The sequence below is a fragment of the Anguilla rostrata genome, chromosome 16 (assembly GCF_018555375.3).
Source record: "Anguilla rostrata isolate EN2019 chromosome 16, ASM1855537v3, whole genome shotgun sequence".
Lineage (NCBI taxonomy): Eukaryota > Metazoa > Chordata > Actinopteri > Anguilliformes > Anguillidae > Anguilla > Anguilla rostrata.
Genome location: NC_057948.1, coordinates 36,384,454 through 36,401,953, shown reverse-complemented (window position 1 = coordinate 36,401,953; position 17,500 = coordinate 36,384,454). Strand labels below are relative to the sequence as shown.

At 48.0% G+C, this 17,500-nt stretch overlaps 1 protein-coding gene across 2 annotated transcripts in view; it reads left to right on the top strand.

The window, feature by feature from the left end:
• The window catches only part of lrrc4ca (leucine rich repeat containing 4C, genome duplicate a), a 102,008-nt gene that overhangs the window by 64,549 nt on the left and 19,959 nt on the right, over positions 1 to 17,500 (top strand). For both annotated transcript variants that reach the window (XM_064313023.1, XM_064313022.1), the window contains exon 2: positions 15,979 to 16,046. The gene's annotated coding sequence lies outside the window, so the exon portion shown is untranslated. The remainder of the gene's footprint in view (positions 1 to 15,978; positions 16,047 to 17,500) is intronic.

Sequence of the window (17,500 nt, the reverse complement as noted above, 5' to 3'; positions counted from 1 at the left end):
AAAAATGAAAATGAATTATATTAAAATATAGTTTTTTTATATATATATATAAAAAAAAAAAAACATATATATTGTTTTTGTCATCCCATAAACTTATTTAAAAAAAAAAAAAAAAGAAAATAAAACACAAAAAACTTTTTTTAATCCGCTGGGGCTCAGAAGGATATGTAAGTCTTTTTTAAGTCTTAAGTATTTTTTTAACATTCCCCCCCCCCCCCCCGCGCCCCACCCAGCAGACGCTGCTGCCCGAGAGCTCTGTCTCCTTTCTCACAGAAAGCGTGTTTATGTTCTGAGCACATCTGTGCGCTGGCTGTGGCGAGGTGTGTAATTCAGCGAGTCAGACGCTCCGCTCGCGGCCGAAGCTCCAGCGGCTCACAGATGACGTGGGGGTTAGGGTTAGGGTTCCGGGTGATGTGGGGGTTAGGGTTAGGGTTCCGGGCGACGTGGGGGTTAGGGTTAGGGTTCCGGGTGATGTGGGGGTTAGGGTTAGGGTTCCGGGCGACGTGGGGGTTAGGGTTAGGGTTCCGGGCGACGTGGGGGTTAGGGTTAGGGTTCCGGGCGACGTGGGGGCTGCTCGTAAAGGAGGCGCTACACCGCGTTTCGGCACGCAGCAGGCCTGGAGAATCAGTCGCGAAATCGCTCTGATTTATTGTGTTCTGTTTGATGTATGAATGCTGTGCGACATTTGGTAAACATTCTCGCCGTGTGTTTTGTGTTGCTTCCTTTGAAGGAGTGAAAGTATATGTACAGTGCAGTCTGCACGTATTTGGACAAAGACACAATTTTTGTTGTTTTGGCGCTGTACCACATTGTGTTGGATTTGATATGAATCTTTAAAAATATGGATAAGATGCAGACTGTCTGCTATAATTTAACAGGCATTTACCTCCATATTGGGTGAACCATATAGGAATTTCAACTCTTTTTAGACATTTTGGGGGACCAAAAGTAATTGGAGAATTGTTTGCTCAACTATTTCTGGTCTGTGTGCCCTTGCTTCATTAGTCCATGCAGAAGAAAGCTAACAAAAGCATCTGACTCTGGGTGGGGCATTTGCATGTGGAGTCTGTTCCTGCTGTCTCTCATAATGAGGACCAAATAAGTGCCAATGCCAGTAAAGCAGGCCTTCATGTGGTGGTAAAGTCTGGATAAATCGATCAGAGACCCTTTAGTGTGTCAAAATCAAGTGTGGTATTGTGAAAAGCAGGAATGCACTAGTGAGCACTGCAATAGCAACCAACCCAGACCATGAAGTCTACTGTATGGATGACGAAAATACTTTCAATTTGTAAGAGAAACCCTTATCAATCCGTGAAACAAATCTAGAACGCTCTCAGTGATGCAGTCAAGATGTGTACAGACAAAATTAAAGAGAAGACTCCCCGGCATAACCTCAGAGGTTCACTGCAAGATATAACCGCAAATCCAAGACAGAACAGCGGTTAGAAAGTACAGGTGCTTAAGTCAGTTATAAAAACTAGTGTTCTGGAAGCAACCTATGTGGCAGTAGGATTAGTGCTGTCCGGGTGATGTGTAAGAGAGTGTATGTCACCAGTACGTAATATAGGATTTATTAAGATGTGATGTTAGTTTGTCGTTATTGGTCCCAAAGGGGGGCTGTCCTAAGAGAACGTGCGATTCCGCATGAATACTGGATATGGATGTAGTGTTTCTAATTTGAGTTGACTGTTTGAGACTTTGAACGCATTTCACTGTATTTTTTTAGTTGTTCTTGAGGACGGAACAAATATATTACTGTGTCATGTCCACACTATTTGGAGCGCACTGTGTTGTGTAGGCGCTGTATACACTTATTGTTGTGTTTGATTGAATCTTAAAAATAGGGATAATGAGTGTCTGCTATATTAGTGCTTTATCCATTCATGGTGTGAACATGATAGAGTTCGTTGCACTGGTTTGGATATTTTGGTGGACAAAAGTCTTGGAGATGTGTTGGCAGAACATTTCTGTAATGAAGTGTCCTTCTCATTACCTCATAGCAGCGGCTAACAAAAGCATCTGACTCTGGGTGAGGCATTTACATGTGGAGTCTGTTCCTGCTGTCTCTCAGCGTGAGGACCAAATAAGTGCCAATGCCAGTAAAGCAGGCCTTCATGTGGTGGTAAAGTCTGGATAAATCAATCAGAGACCCTTTAGTGTGTCAAAATCAAGTGTTCGGTACATTGTGAAGAAGCAGGAATGCACTAGTGAGCACTGCAATAGCAACCAACCTGGTAGACCATGAAAGTCTACTGTACTGGATGACCGAAAATACTTTCAATTGTGAAGAGAAACCCCCTTATCAACCGTGAAACAAATCAAGAACGCTCTCCAGGATGCAGTCATAGATGTGTACCAGACAAAATTAAAGAGAAGACTTCACCGGCATAACCTCAGAGGGTTCACTGCAAGATATAAACCGCAAATCACAAGAACAGAACAGCCAGGTTAGAAAGTACAGGTTGCTTAAAGTACATTATAAAAACTAGTGTTCTGGAACAAACTCTTATGTGCAGATGAAATGAGCATTATCCTGTGCCGGAGTGATGTAAAGAGAAGTGTACTGCAAACCAAGTACTAAATATGACTTTATTTAAGATTATGTTAGTTTGTCCAATTACTTTTGGTCCCCTAAAATGGGGGGACTGTATAAAAAGTGCTGAAATTCCTGCATGTAATACTGGATATGGATGTAAGTGCTCTAAATTTAAAGCTGACTGTTTGCGCTTTAACTGCATATTCACTGTATTTTATTTAAAACGCTGTGTTCTGAGGCACAGAGACAAAACTATAAAAGCTGTGTCACTGTCCAACACTGATGGGCTGCACTGTGTGTGTACGCATGTATACATGCTGTATCTGTGTGTGTGTGTGTGTGTGACTCTGCAAGTACAGGGGCGTGTGTGTGCGCTTGCGTGTGTGTGTGTGTTGACCATGTGCATGTGTGTGCATAACTGTGAGTAAGAGTTCGTTGCAGTGGTCTGGATATTTAATACGTATAAACACACGCTTGTGCACGCATGTCGCATGTGGCAGAGAACGCATTTGGCCTGTAATGAAGCTGCTTACCCTGCAGTGCTACCCTCAGTAGCAGCCTGTGCTAACAAAAGCATCTGACTCTGGGTGTGGCATTTACATGTGGAGTCTGTTCCTGCTGTCTCTCAGCGTGAGGACCAAATAAGTGCCAATGCCAGTAAAGCAGGCCTTCATGTGGTGGTAAAGTCTGGATAAATCAATCAGAGACCCTTTAGTGTGTCAAAATCAAGTGTTCGGTACATTGTGAAGAAGCAGGAATGCACTAGTGAGCACTGCAATAGCAACCAACCTGGTAGACCATGAAAGTCTACTGTACTGGATGACCGAAAATACTTTCAATTGTGAAGAGAAACCCCCTTATCAACCGTGAAACAAATCAAGAACGCTCTCCAGGATGCAGTCATAGATGTGTACCAGACAAAATTAAAGAGAAGACTTCACCGGCATAACCTCAGAGGGTTCACTGCAAGATATAAACCGCAAATCACAAGAACAGAACAGCCAGGTTAGAAAGTACAGGTTGCTTAAAGTACATTATAAAAACTAGTGTTCTGGAACAAACTCTTATGTGCAGATGAAATGAGCATTATCCTGTGCCGGAGTGATGTAAAGAGAAGTGTACTGCAAACCAAGTACTAAATATGACTTTATTTAAGATTATGTTAGTTTGTCCAATTACTTTTGGTCCCCTAAAATGGGGGGACTGTATAAAAAGTGCTGAAATTCCTGCATGTAATACTGGATATGGATGTAAGTGCTCTAAATTTAAAGCTGACTGTTTGCGCTTTAACTGCATATTCACTGTATTTTATTTAAAACGCTGTGTTCTGAGGCACAGAGACAAAACTATAAAAGCTGTGTCACTGTCCAACACTGATGGGCTGCACTGTGTGTGTACGCATGTATACATGCTGTATCTGTGTGTGTGTGTGTGTGTGACTCTGCAAGTACAGGGGCGTGTGTGTGCGCTTGCGTGTGTGTGTGTGTTGACCATGTGCATGTGTGTGCATAACTGTGAGTAAGAGTTCGTTGCAGTGGTCTGGATATTTAATACGTATAAACACACGCTTGTGCACGCATGTCGCATGTGGCAGAGAACGCATTTGGCCTGTAATGAAGCTGCTTACCCTGCAGTGCTACCCTCAGTAGCAGCCTGTGCTGTGAGCTCCATTCTGACGCTGTTGGGGTAAGACGCTGTGCCTGTGCTCTTTCAGTGTTCTCCACTCTTACCATCTCTTAAAACGTCGTCGTACGCCTCCGAGCCCCTCCTCCCTCATACGGCATCCAGCCACAAACCCCCCCCACCCATGCCATCGAGCCCCCCCCCGACAGACCGTTTGATTTCCACGGGCCGAATACTCGCGTGAGCCTCGTCCCGTGACTGAGCTGAGACGGGCCGCAGACACAGCGACAGAAAGAGCGGGAGAGGAACCACGCGCCTCGCCAGCCCACCCCACGCCACCCCACGCCACCCCACGCCACCCCTCGCCACCCCACTCCACTCCCCCCCACTCCATCCCACTCCACCCCACGCCTCCCCACTCCACCCCACGCCCCCCCACCCCACCCCACCCCACGCCTCCCCACGCCACCCCACGCCTCCCCACCCCACCCCACCCCACCCCACCCCACCCCACCACACCCCACCCCACGCCTCCCCACTCCACCCCACCCCACCCCACCCCACGTTACCCCACCCCACGCCTCCCCACCCCACCCCACGCCTCGGAGCATCGATCCGCGTCGACTGTTTCAAATTTAGGCCGCATTTATTCCCCATTGCACTTCTTTTATATTATGTAATTTCATTTGGCAGTTGGGAGACCAAAATAAAGTGCACTTTAAAAGCTAATTGAGGCAGGTTTCTCTGCGGTCTGCCCAGTCAGCATTTACTCCCTCACCAACGAAGTTAACCTGGGCTGGGGGGGGTGGGGGGGGCTGTGGGGGGGCTGAGGGGACTGGGGGGAGGGGGGCGGCAGTGAGAGTGTAGGGGCCGGGAGAGAGAGCCGTGGCAGCGGGGGGGGGAGGGGGTAGGAAATTGGATTTTTCGCCGAGGCCATTGTCAGCCCAGGCCTTTCAGATGCAGCCTTTATTGGTGCAGATGTAGTTTGGGCAGATCGGAGCGATTGGACGCGGCTGGGCGTGTCTCTGTTTCCCCCGCGCGATAAGCAGCTCACGCACACACACACACACACACACCCCAGCTCAGCGCTCATTTTAGGGACGGCCTGCAGAATAATGCTTCTGCCATTTCCTGTCTTTGTTGGGTTTATTAAGGACAGTCCTCAGTGGTGCTGGTGGTGGGGGGGGAGGGGGTGGAGGGAGCGGGGATGGGGGAGGTGTGAGAATCCACAGCTGTTTTGGGTTTTTTATTATCACCCATAGTTTTGAAAGGCAAGGCTCGTGTTGAATGGGGCAGCCAGGGGACGCTGGAATCCATCGCTGTTTTGGATGTTTTTTCTAAAAAAACCAATTTTTAGGTCACGGTTTTGGAAAGGCTCGGGCGACGGGAGGCTGGCGCTCGGGCGGGTTTGGGGAGAAGGGGGAGTGGAGGATGACACCGCGCTCAGGCGGGACTGTTTTTGGCGATGCCTCTCACGCGGGGATCGCTGCCCCTGAAGCGAACGTGTCACTTTAATCACACGGCTTCCTGAGAGGAAAAGTAAAAGCGTCTTCAGAAACCGCGGGACGGGGGCGTCCCGGCAGACCCGCTGAGGGTAGTCCCAGCGCCAGAGGAGACGGGGTCCCGGCTGTTATTTATGGCTGCGTGGGTTTCGGCGGCTCTGGCCGTCCCCCTGGTGGAACCCTGATAAGGGCGCGTCTGACACCCGTATTCATTACCGGCGGAGCGGGGGGGGGGGAGGGGGTGGAACTGACGAGGTGTCCCGCCGTGTACAGGGGGCAGTCTGAGGCACAGAGACCTTACTGGACCTCTTCACTGCGCATTCGCTCGCTCGTCTCCTCTCCGTTCGCCACCGCCTTCCTTTCCCATCATGCTTTGCACTAAGCCTGCTTAAACATACATGTAAATGTATTTATGATAAAACCTGTCGGAGTAATTTAAAGATCAAGCAGCCCGTTTTGTGTGCGGGTGTGCATGTGCGCGTGTGTGTGCGGGTGTGCGCATGTGTGCGTGTGTGCGCGTGTGCGCGTGTGCGTGTGTGTGCGCGTGCGCGTGTGTGTGCGCGTGCGCGTGTGTGTGCGCGTGTGCGCGTGTGTGCGTGTGTTTAACAGACGCACGTCTCCGTGCTGAGCTAGTCCTGCGCTGATGCTCTGGCGGGTTTAATGCTCTTAATGTGAGCTTTATCTGCGCTGAGCATCTTCGCCCAGCGAGGCCTCCTGAGAGGGGGAGGAGCCAGCCCTCTGAGGTCACGGCGGCGATTCGCCCGGCTGCCGTGGAAACGTGAGGCTCAGACTGCCCGTTTGACTCACGTTGTGCGCCCGATAGCGATGGCACAACGGACTAAAACTTTTTTTAAAAAGATCAACAATCGGTTTCCTTTCAACTTCTTTAGAGATGTGAGCTTTCCACAGCAGGCATGGGTGTCACGTCTTCTTTTGAGCTGCTTTTAATGATGCCGTTTGGGTTGTTGTGGGAGTGCGTTCTCAGGTGACGCCACTTCCTGATCATCTCTGTTGCCGTTATAGATGAGACTGTGTCTATTTTTATTTTTTGTGAAAATCAAAGGCTTAGATTTGTCAGGGTTTAAGAAGCAGACATTGCTCTTTGCACCACTCTCTCTTTCTCTCTCTGTCTTGCTCTCTCTCCCACTTGTTAACACCAGTTATAATATATAGTCTGTAAATGGTTAGTAAGTTAAGGGAAGAGAGTGTTTAATCATAAAAGTAGGGATGCCCAATCTTATCCAAATAGGGCTGATGGTGATGCAGGGTTTTGTTTTAGCCCTACACTGTGACACCTGATTCAGCTAATTAATCAACTAGTTAATAACTAATCATGGTCTTCAACAGAGCCGGATCAGACATCTCAGAGCTGGACTGAAACAAAAACCTGCACCCACACCGGCCCATTTTGGATAGTGCTGGACACCCCTGTCATAAAGGGGGGGGTGGTTCTGTAATCACAGACCGCACTCATACACTAATCAGGACAGCAGGGGCTATATTTGGGGGGGTCAAGGAGGAAAAGAGATAAAAGAAAGATAGAAAGCCTCAGGTGTTTTTTTTTTTACCACACAACTCCAACTCCACTCCTCACACAGACTCGCAGACACCCCGAATGCCCTCTCCCAAAACATCCTCCCCTCTGGCCCTGATCACGCTTTCTCTCTCTTCTTCTCTCTTTCTTTTTTATCTCTCCCTCTCTCCCACTCAATTCAATTTCAGTGCAGTCCAACTTGCTTTATTGCCACGACAAAGAACCAATTGTGTTGCCAAGGCAGAATCATAATTTCAAAAAACATTACAAAACTCATATTTCATTTTAATCTCTCTCTCTCTCTCTCTCTCTCTCTCTCCCCCTTTCCCTCAGCTGTTCTCCCACCAAAAGGAATATACACCATTCTCTTAAAAACGAGTCCCTGACCCAGTGGTAGAAAATGTCACATATTTAATTTAAGTAGAGGACAGGGCTGGGGTTATGTGAGTTCAGTTTTCTATCTGTTAGGAATATGGAAGATGGAGTACGGTGTATGGAATATGTATTACACACGCACACGTACACACATGGTTAGAACCACGATATTCACAGCTGTCTTCTTGATCTCTTAACACCTTCATCATTGCTGCCATCATTAACACCTTTCGCAAGACTTTCGTCTTCATCATTGTCATAATAATTATCATCACTTCATTACCTTTGTTGTGATGTTAGCAATACCTAGTGCTGCGGAAACTTCTCTGAAAGCGCGCTTGTGCAAACAAACAATTACTTCACCCTGAAAGTAGTTCAGCTACAGCGAAGCTGCTCTAAAGATAAATGTACAGTAGCTAGCGAAACTACAATTACTAAAAAAAAAAATGTAGTTCAAACTAGTTTGTAAAAAAGTAATTTTTAAAATCAGTACCGTGTTCCCCAGACGTACTGCATGTGAGCAATGCCTTGATTTTGCACACAGGGAGAACCACTACACAGCTCAGCGAAGAGAACAGGCGGTGTCTGGCAATCGCCAGTTGACCGTTGAATGGAACAGTGCTTTTCACCACTCAGGAGTAATGTAAAAATATTTTTAAGGTCATTTTGTTCAAAACCGCACATTTTATCCATTTTGCATAACATAGTTTTGTTTTTTTTCATGAGCATTTTACTTCGTGGCAGCGATCACCTGGACGCGCTCAAGCCAGAGTCCTTAGCCATGACTCAGCAATTTTAGGCCGCACGTGTAATCAGCCAATCCATCCCTGTCCCCTTCATGTCTGATTTAGAAAAGACTGCATCTGTGGAGAGACACTCCCCCCATATATATATAGAGAGAGAGAGAGAGGGAGAGAGAGAGAGAGAGCTGGGAGACATGGTCTTCTCTTTGTTTAATCCGTGCGTCTCTGTAAGGGCAATCATCGTCGCAGTCTGAGCAGGTGCCCGTGGGTTCGGGGTGGGCTAATCCGGGCAGCAGATGGCGTCTCGATCTGCGCAGGGTGCCGGCGTCCTGGCTCCCTGTAATCTACATCCCTCCATACCGGCAAAGAGCCGCATAATCGCCCCGGATTTCACCTGATATCAAAATCCCCTCATGATCCCGGGCTCAGCCCCTCTCTGCCGGTTCGCCTTTTCTAAAATTTAGCATTTATTCTTTTACTCCCTGCCTGGAACCTTAAGCTCAGATTCAGCCACTGAGATACTGTACATCCTGTGGCTGGCTGTAAGCTGGGGGAGTGAGAGAGAGGGTGGGAGAGAAAGAGGGAGTGAGGGAGTGAGAGACAGAGTGGGGGAGAGAGGGAGAGAAAGAGAGTGGGAGAGAGAGGGAGGGGAGATATGGGGAGAGAGAAGAGAAGGGGTGAGGCAGAGATAGGGGGAGAGTGGGAGAGGCAGAGAGAGAGAGAGGAGAGGGAAGATGGAGAGGGGGAGGGAGAGGAGAGCGAAGGAGATGGAAGGAGGGAGGAGAGAAGAGCAAGGAGAGGGGAAGAGAGAGGGAGAGAGAGAGAGAGGGAGAGAGGCCTCACGCTGACTAAGCCCCTCCCCGTGTCTGTGGCTGTTCCCGCCGATGGCAGCGTGAGCTCCACCCCGGAGCGTAACAGCGGTGGCTACGTGTGTACCGCCCGCGGACCCTGGCACAGCCCGCCGTTCGGCTGACGTGGGCGGCGTGGGCAGAGGTTCTGACTGGGGGGGTGGGCAGAGGTTCTGACTGAGGGGGTGGGGGTTTTGTGTGGGGGGGTGGGGCGTGTGGGTTTGGACCATCAGGTCCAAGCATCAAGCCGCGAGCAGGAAACAGAGCGCGTGTGGGAAGCAGAGATGCACTCTGGGAAAAAAAGTCAGCAGCATTCAGTTTTTCCTGTGCGCTACATTGCAGCATTAGCATATCATTGTTTCTGCAGGATTCTGGGTTCACATCTGTGGGAGTCTGATATTCAGTATTATACTACTGCTTAGCATATCTCGTGTGTGTGTGTGTGTGTGTGTGTGTGTGTAGTGTCTGTGTGTTTGTGTGTGTGTGTGTGGTGTCTGTTTACAGTTTATATATTATTGACAAATAGCAAGGCAAAGAAATAAGAGTGAACACAGTTCTCTTGCTTGGCCTATATATAGCAGTGCTTTCCGACACCCATTGAATTACAGAAATGTAAATGGCTTCATTTCACATTGAGCTCATTACTCAGCAGGTCATTGGGTAGGCTTTCTGGACTATTCAGTGTTTGTGTGTGTTTGTGTACATATGTGTGTGTGTGCGTGTGTATGTGTGTGTGCACGTATGTGAGCTTGTAGATGTGTGTGTGTGTGTGTGCGTGTGCATGTGTGTGTGAGTGTGTCGGTGTGTGTTTGTGTGTGTGGTCTCCTGTTGCCTGATGGGTAAATATGAATGTGCTGTATCTGAGTGCCGGGATGGGAAGTGGCTAGTGGGGCGGGGCGATAGCAGGGGGCACTCTGGCCGCGGAGATCCCACCTTTCAGGCGGGGCCAGAAAATGGCGGTCCGAGCCGGAGGACGTTCCGTACCGCTGAGCGTGTCTGCCGCCCGGCCGATGGACCGCACGCTGCTCGTCTGGGTTCTGGCGCTATAAATACCCGCGTGCCCACCGGCAGCGGGACAGAGTCGCGCTCTAACAGTGTGAGATCTGCCAGCGCGTTTTGCAGACGCTTGCAAGTTGTGAGTGGGAAATGCGCATTTAGGTGATTTAATATGCTGCCGTTTCTCTGTGCTCCTCGATGCTCGCTGCACACACAGCTTTCATCTCCCACGTTTCTCTCCCTCCACCGTATCACCTTTTCTTTGCGCTGTCTTCTGTTTAACTCTTCCTCCTTTAAGTACGTTTTCATTTGATTCTGTGATCTTGAGTGAAAAAGAGTAAATCAGAGTGTAGTTTTGCAAATTGTCCATTTCCAAGAGGAGGACAAGCCGCTTGACAATTGCCAGCTGGTTTGCAAGTGAGGCGCATCAACAAATACGACAAATGAGAAAAAGCCAGATTTGCACGCTGGATGAAGTGAAGGAGAGACAAAGCAAATATCATTAACGTGCAGAGATAGACGAGAGAGAGAGAGAGAGAGAGAGAGGAGAGAGAGGAGAGAGAGCGAGAGAGAGAGAGAGGAGAGAGAGGGAGAGAGACAGAGAGAGAGGAGAGAGGAGAGGAGGAGAGAGAGAGAGAGAGAGAGAGAGAGGAAGAGAGAGGGAGAGAGAGAGAGAGAGAGAGAGAGAGAGAGAGAGGCACATACAACACAAAAGGGAGAAATCCCTTCTGCTAGGGCAAAATCTCCCCTTCCGTCCTGGAGAAGAAATCTCTTTAGTTTGCGGGAGCTAATGCGGTCGGCCACTTAATAAGACGTATTAATTTATGCCACGTCTCCGCGTGATTGCATTAACTCCGCGTGCTCAGGCGGAAGCCTTAAAGCCGCTCCTCAGATTAAGCTCCCGTGCGCCGAAGCCCCGTTTGGAGCGACCCGGAGTGACCCGGCTGAACTCCACGAGCGCGTTCTCGCTACCACAGGGACCACGTTTTAAAACAAATACATAAATACCCGCGCCATCACCTCTGCCTGTTTATTTCAGGATGATGGCGTGATCCGCGGTTGGAGTCGCGGTATGGCTGATCCGCGGTTGGAGTCGCGGTATGGCTGATCCGCGGTTGGAGTCGCGGTATGGCTGATCCGCGGTTGGAGTCGCGGTATGGCTGATCCGCGGTTGGAGTCGCGGTATGGCTGATCCGCGGTTGGAGGCGCGGTGTGGCTGATCCGCGGTTGGAGTCGCGGTGTGGCTGATCCGCGGTTGGAGTCGCGGTATGGCTGATCCCGTGAGTCCGGTGGTGATCCGCGTTGGTAGTGCTGATCCGCGGTTGGAGTCGCGGTGTGGCTGATCCGCGGTTGGAGGCGCGGTGTGGCTGATCCGCGGTTGGAGTCGCGGTGTGGCTGATCCGCGGTTGGAGTCGCGGTATGGCTGATCCGCGGTTGGAATCGCGGTGTGCGCTGGGTGATTCATTAGCCGGCCGTAGCTCTGCGATCTGTCGATTACTGTAAAAATATTAAACGTGTTCAAAATTCTCTGGTTATTTGCTGTCACATGTAATAAGGCCACACGTTCATGTCAGCTGCTGGTTGATTTGTCGATTACGTTTAAGGGGTTTTTAATATGCCGTATTTTTATGAATTAATTTACAAAAAGGCAAATTGCCCGGCTGAGAACAGTGTTGATTAAACAAACCCGAGTTCCTCAGACAAATGTGTTGACAGTGAACTCCTGTTTTATCCCCCTGTTCGCTGCCTGGTAACAGCGTTTATGAAATTAAATGCACACGTAATGGAACTATGACTCCCCTTGGCCTCTCCAGTGAAGAGATGCTGCAGTCATGAGTAAACAAAGGCAGGGATGGTGAGTGGGTATTCCCTGGTACTGTGCTCTGTGCAGCTCACACTGGCGCTGGAGCAGACTGGTGATTGGTCCCCAGATCTTCAGCGGAGGCTGGTGAATGGTGCAATAGCATCAGACAGACAGCTGGCTCATTTTGGCCCCGGTAAATGGTGAGGAGTTTTCCTTTAGGAGTTTTCCTTCCGGTGGAAACTGTAGTTCCTTTGATTGCAAAGTGTAGGAAGAGACGTGAAGATTAGTTTGCTCCTGAGTTGTGTGTCTGGGCCTGGGTACTCTCTTGCACAGAGACACAAATGCTATTTTTAAAATTTCTTGTTTGGGCAAGCCAAGTTGACAATATGGATAACGCATCGGAACAAGGTACAGGGGTTTGGTCCTGTGGACCCAGAACTGCTTTTTAAATGTTATATTTTAGCTCGCTTGTGAGTAGAATATGCATATGCATAAATGGCCAAAGACTTTGAAGTGCTTAAGAGAACCTAGTGCATCAGTTGTCAGGAATTTCAAAGGTCAAGCTCTCGCTCTCTCTCTCTCTCTCTCTTTATCTCTTTCTCTCTCTATCTCTCTCTATCTCTCTCTCTCACACACACACACAGTTTCCACTCAGATAATTGGTATGTGAGAAGCTGTTATGGGCACCCATTGAAATCCCTGCCTGTGAGTAATTTTGCCATTAGTATTCCTGCATGATATTTTACTGACAGTGGTGCATGCTGTACTTATTGCCAAAGCGTACGTGCATACGTACAGAAATACACATGAACATGAATGTAAATTAGTCAGGATAATTGCAGGTTAAATATATCTAACTGTAGTAACGATGACAACAACAACCACTATAGCAGAGTAATAACAATAGTATTATATAGTAATAACAACAGCAATAATAATAAAAGGCCTTTGCTTTCAGCCAATGCTGGGGGCTTAACCAACGTGACAGCAGTTCAGCTGTGGTTGAATTTTGCCGTGATGTTTTTCGGCTGTGATTAATCCGGATGACGGGCTGCTAATTTTAGCATTAGCAGTGAACTCAGGACCGGTACTCTACCTGGAGAGCTTTTCATTACCAATCAGAGCCTGCGCCGTACCTGACTGGTGCCTACGATGCACTGTGTGACCGGAGGGTCCACAATTAGACTAGCGACTGGACATCTGCACAGAATATCATTTCATTCATGTCAAGGAAGTGATCCAATGTGATCAGTGGAACGGGCAGGGCCAAGGAGTGTGAGAGAGAGAGGGATGGAGAGAGATAAGGAGATGGAGGGTAGGAGGGATGGAGAAAGAGAGTGATAGAGAGAGGGAGGGATGGAGAAGGAAGGAGGGATGGAGAGAGAGGGGGGAGAGAGAGAGAGAGAGATCTATCTCAGAAATAGATCTCTGAAATTTGTTGGCATCAGGCCGATGGACCTGGAGTGACACATTAAGATGTGTGTTCTATCTAGACATGCATTATTAATATGATTTTTTAAGACGACAAGCTTGCCTTAGAAATAGGGAGTAGAGTGAGCTATTCATTGGTGGTGTTATGGTGAGCGCTGTGTTTGGCTGATGCTTGCAGTCCTTGGAGAGCCCTGAATTGAATTTGGATTGCACAGTGGAACATTGTGAATCTGGAGCCAAGTGCCATGTGAACGTACACGATTTGCATTTACACATTGTGAGTCTAGAGCCAAGTCTCTGCCTAATTGTGTAAAAAAAAAAAACACATAAAAAAGCTGGATAATGCTTCTGAGGAAGGATTGGTCCGTGCGAGAATAAAATATATGGAAATAGGTCAGAAATCATAAATTGAGGGCTGCTGGGTAGCTCACTGGGTAAAAGCGCGAGCGTAAGCAGTACAGACTCGGGTGGGATCCGGGTGCCAGTGCCGACCATGGCCAGCAGCCCCGCAGGGCTGGCACACAGTGGGCTTCGCCTCGCCCAAGGGGTAAATGGGAGGGTTTCAGTGGGCGGTGATGGCAGTGCTCATTGCTCGAGCGCCCCCTGCTGGCCAGGCGAGGGCTTACGGATTGCTCTCTCTCTCTGCGCACGCGTATGATTGGGTCTCCTCTGCCCCCCCCCCCCCCCCCCCGCACGTGCGTGGGCTGTAGCTGTGGTGTGAAAAGAAGCAGCTGGTTGGCACCGTGTGTTTTAGAGGAGGACACCCGAGTCGTCTTCAGCTCTCCAGAGCTGGCAGCAGGGGGCGTACGTGGGCACGCTTGTACGCAGTTTACAAATTTTGAACATTCCAAAATGGGATGGGATTGGAGATGCCAGATTTTTAAATGAAAGGAAAAAAAAAATTTGAGAGAAAATACGTTATCTGTGCAGCGCAGAGATTCAGCTGTCTGTGGTCGGAATGGAACATTCCGGAGGGGCGTTCTCAAAGGGAGAGCCGTCCGAACAAAAGCAGCCGTGCAGATGGAATCAAAGCCTTGTCATGTAAATATGCAGGAGAAGGAGAGAAGAAAAAAATTAACAAGCTTCTGTTTAACAGTCTCCGATAAGAGCAAGTTAAATGTCATAGGAATGGACAGCCGTCTTGTTTATTCACAACATTGCCCTGGGTAGAATATGAAACAGATTTTTTTCTTTTAAGAAAACTTCTGGCCAATTCTGGTCAGTTAGTAGAGTAAACAGTGTTTTACTTAGCCGATGAGATGAGTTTGCAAACAAAGAGTGGTTTTGTCCTAGGTAATCGTCACATTAAAAAATGAACATTTCTAAATTAGCTGTCCACTCTGCAGTAGAAATATCTTGAATTGAACAGCTTAATAATTAGTTGAAAATCTAATTTTATAACCTTTCAAAGCTCGGCTCCTCTGTGTTACAGAAAAATATTCTTATCACCTCCTTAATTAGAGAAACTGAATTTTTAAAAATACTTTTGAGGTATGAACTCCAGAATTTAATCTGTTGACTAATTGGTGTGTTTTGTCTGAGCGGAAAAAGTTATTATGATTAGGAAGGTAATCGTTATCATCGCCATGGCAATTATGACTCACTTCGTCATTCAGTTGAGATATACTCTGTCAACCACGGGAGGAAATTTGCTGTAACCCACAGGAAGATAATTTTGGCCAGGAGTCCGTCACACACTCAGTCACAGACAGCTCTGGGTGTGTTTACACAAGGTCTTACCGTCATTAGTTCCAGACACTCTCAGCTACTCAGGGGTAATGTAGCTGCAAAGTGGAGGGAGAGCTCTGTGTCCAGTCCACCATAGAAACACAGAGCACCTACAGCACGCAGTCAATCTCGGCGGGAAAGTCGTTCTGTAACATGGATGACAAGTTTCTGCTTGTCCGTGTGTGTGTGTGTGTGCGTGCGTGCGTGTGTATGTGTGCGTGTGCGTCTATGTTCAGTGCTGCATTTATCTTTGGCATGATATTACAGCATTATCATTTTTGTGTATGCTCTGCTTCATGCTCTGTCTATGTTTCATTATCTTAGCTCAAATAATTGATATTTATACGCAAGGACTTTGCCACTGCAATATTTACTGTAAAAATAATTAACGCATTGTCACATTTAATGGCCTAAATCATTGCATCAAACATTTGCAAAAAATAATAATAATTATAGACTGCCTAGAGCTTGTATTCTATCAAACAGAATTTATACATATTTGGCCTATCGAAAATATGCATATGTGCTGTCGGCAGTTGTCAATTGAGCGTCTCTATAAAACCGTGCTAAGAACAATTTAACAGAGCTACGGTGTATAACCACAAAATCTGAAGCGATGTTTGTTATTTTTATGCAGAGGGAAATGGGATGTGCTAACATAAGCAGTTAAATTACCGACAAATTCCACGAACCGTTTCTGTGTTCACCTCAGGTTCCTTGTTCAGACAAAGGCCTTGGCGTGCAATGGTAGTCGCTTCTGAGCCAAGAGCACGGGGGAGAAGGAGCCTGGCTCTGGAGAGCGTCTCATCGTGAGTCTGAAGCGTTTGATATTTACACGACTTCCGCCTTTCGTTGCAGGGCGAGCCAGCGGCTGAAGTCCACCACCATGATGTCAGAAAGGTGTGGCGACTGTGAATGAGCTGCAGGTGAGACACGTCCTGTACACCCCTCCCCCCCAGCTCCTGTACCCCACCCCGGCGTGGAGGCCGTCCTGTACCTCCCCTCGTGGAGGATGTCCTGTACCCCCCGTGCGGAGTCTGTTGAGATGTGACTTGTAGAAAAAATATTCACGTTGTTTTCACGCGATTGTAGTTTTTTCACGTGCTCAAATTAATGTGAGCTAAATTTGACCATGTTAAATAATCTATAAATGTATATATATATTTATATATATACACACACACACACACACACACACACTAGATGGACAAAACCATGGACACCTCTTCTAATTAGTGGGTTCAGCTACTCCAGCCACACCCGTTGCTAACAGGTGCATAAAGTCAAGCGTACAGCCATGCAATCTCCATAGACACACACTGGCAGTAGAATGGGTTGTGCTGAAGAGCTCAATGACTTTCAATGTCGCACTGTCATAGGATGCCACCTTTGCAACAAGTCAGTTTGTCAAATTTCTGCCCTGCTAGAGCTGCCCCAGTCAACTGTAAGTGCTGTCATTGTGAAGTGGAAACATCTAGAAGCAGCAACAGCTCAACCGTGAAGCGGTAGGCCACACAAGCTCACAGAACGACCAAGTGCTGAAGCACGTACTGCATAATGATCGTCTGTCCTTGGTTGCAACGTTCACTGCAGAGTTCCAGACTGCCTCTGGAAGCAACGTCAGCACAGGACCTGTTTGTCAAGAGCTTCGTGAAATGGGTTTTCATGGCCGAGCAGCCGCACTCCAGCCCCAGATCGCCATGCCAAGCTTAGGCTGGAGTGATGGAAAGCACACCGCCATTGGAGCAGTGGAAAAAACATTCTCTGGAGTGTTGAATAGTGCTTCACTGACTGGCAGTCTGACAGATGCGTCTGGGTATCGTGAATGCCAGGAGAACACTACCTGCCCGAGTGCATAGTGTTAACTCTGAAGTTTGGTGGAGGAGGAATAACGGTCTGGGGCTGTTTATCATGGTTTGGGTTAGGCCCCTTAGTTCCAGGGAAGGGAAATATTAATGCTACGACTTACAGTGACGTTCTAGAGACTTGTGTGCTTCCAACTTTGTGGCAACAATTTGGGGAAGGCCCTTTCCTGTTTTGGCATGACAGTGCCCCCATGCACAGAGTCCTGACCTCAACCCCATCCAACACCTTTGGGGCGAACAGGGATGTCGACTACGAGCCAGGCCTAATCGCCTAACATCAGCGTCTGACCTCACTAATGCTCTTGTGGCTAAATGGGAGTTATAGCAGCAAAGAAGAGTGGCATTTTCGCCCAGAGAACTGCCACTCACTAGATATTTTCTCTTTTTCAGACCATTCTCTGTAAACCCTAGAGATGGTTGTGCGTGAAAATCCAAGTAGATCAGCAGTTTATGAAATACTCAAACCAGCCCGTCTGGCACCAACAACCATGCCACGTTCAAAGTCACTTAAATCA